Source organism: Adiantum capillus-veneris, chromosome 24 (genome assembly GCF_014529385.1).
Source record: "Adiantum capillus-veneris isolate H3 chromosome 24, ASM1452938v2, whole genome shotgun sequence".
Lineage (NCBI taxonomy): Eukaryota > Viridiplantae > Streptophyta > Polypodiopsida > Polypodiales > Pteridaceae > Adiantum > Adiantum capillus-veneris.
Genome location: NC_140954.1, coordinates 32,783,310 through 32,785,239, shown reverse-complemented (window position 1 = coordinate 32,785,239; position 1,930 = coordinate 32,783,310). Strand labels below are relative to the sequence as shown.

Genomic DNA, 1,930 nt, shown 5'->3' with positions numbered 1-1,930 from the left:
CAATTACAGCCTAGTATTTAGCTAGGAAAAGGACCCTATATCCATCAATCCTTCACATTTTGGAGCGTCTTTACACATATATTCACAAGTCATATCCATGTGTAGTAGGCATGGCTGCCTATTACGAGACTATGCTCACAGAAATGCAGAGAGAGAGAAGCACATCATTAGAGAGAGAATAAGAATACATCAGATTCCATAGCCATTGATTTATGAGAAAGCCCGATGATGCATACAAAGAAAACCCTTCCTTATATAGAAATAATGAGCACCCTTTCATATCCCCGTAACCCTTCCAGATTATGCCTCTTGAGATCCCCTCCTTCTAAGGGATTATTCCCACATGAAGGTACACGAAGACATGCCGGACACTCCCAATGTGATTAATGCGGTCATGTGCAACTATGTGCGGTCCGGGCACATACACTTGGCACGCATGGTGGATTGCGCGAACCCTCAAGTGCATCCCTTGATTAGAAGTGAAGTGCAATTTTTTTTTACAAATCTTTTTAGGCATAGCCGAGGCAAAGAACCTCAAGTGCAAGAAGTATAAAACAATTGATACATTTTCAACAACATGAGCAGAAAAGGAAATTATGTCTTTTCTGCAGCATACTGGCAATCGCATCCCTTCATGAATTTGATGCCCAGTCATAGGCGCTCCATTCACTCTTCGTTGATATGTCCCTATGCCACATCAACCTTCATCTCTTGGACATCACCAATCTTGGTACAATCAAACTTCTTGCACAATGAAGAGTAAGCACAACAATTTCCCCGCCGCTTCATTGTTCTCGCACTTGGAGTATTTCCGCAATCTAGATGCAGAAAAGATCTGACCTTGGACCACCACACAGTGCAGCTCATTTGAGTATTGAACACCACATCAGACCCCGCATCCGGCTGCTAACTTAAATATACTTGCTGTGATGACTTTTCTTGAGTTTCTGAAACTTGTGTACACCGGCATGTTGCACTGCAGTCTGCATGGCAAGAAACCCCACAAGGCGCATCTGAACCAAGGTCTAAAATCGTGAAAAACACCTCAAAATTGACCTCTTCATTTGGCACCGTATTGCTTCCAGACACCACACTTTGACTGCGCCTGCAAATATCATAGCTAGCCTCATTGTCGAGCATGACTACCACATCAGTGTGCTCGAACAGGGAGTGGGTGGACAAGACGCTGTTGTAGGGCCCCACCACAGCATTGGAGACTTGTGGGGAAGGGTAGATGGTGAAGCCAACAGTGGATTTCTTACCGTAGTCCACCGACAGGCGCTCCAGCACAGCAGGGAGCCAAGTCCAGAGCCGGTTCCGCTGCCTACTGCGTGGAAGACTAGGAATCCCTGCAACCTGGTGCGGTTGTCAGCCAGCTTTCGGATGCGGTCCAGGCAAAGGTCCATGATTTCCTTGCCAATGGTATAGTGGCCCCGAGCAAAATTGTTGGCGGCGTCCTCCTTGCCACTGATGAGCTGCTCACGATGGAAGAGTTGGGGGTAAGTGCTGGTCCTCACTTTGTCAATGACAGTGGGCTCCAAATCTCGATGCCTGTCTCGCTGAAGAAGGTGTTGAAAGTATCATCTCCTTCTCCCACTGTCTTGTCACTCGGCATTTGCCCATCGGGCTGAATTCCATGCTCTAGGCAGTATAACTCCGAGCATGCATTTCCGATCTGAATGCCGGCCTAGCCGATGTGGATGGAGATGCACTCTCTCATACTTTTGGCGAGGAAGGAATAACCGTAGGATAAGAAGAAAGAAAAGGTCGAGGCCTGCGTTCAAGGGCTGGTTCTCTCTCTCTTGCACACTCCCTTCATCAGCAAAGGGGAGTCCGCTCTGCGCGTGGTTGCCAAGTGTAGTAGGCATGGTTGCCTATTACAAGACTATGCTCACAGAAATGCAGAGAGAGAGAGAAGCACAGCATTAGA

General features: G+C 47.4%; 1 pseudogene; it reads right to left on the bottom strand.

Annotated features, from left to right (window-relative positions):
* Window positions 1-906: 906 nt before the first annotated feature.
* LOC147426175 (tubulin alpha-2 chain pseudogene) lies at window positions 907-1,720 on the bottom strand (annotated as a pseudogene).
* Window positions 1,721-1,930: the final 210 nt, after the last annotated feature.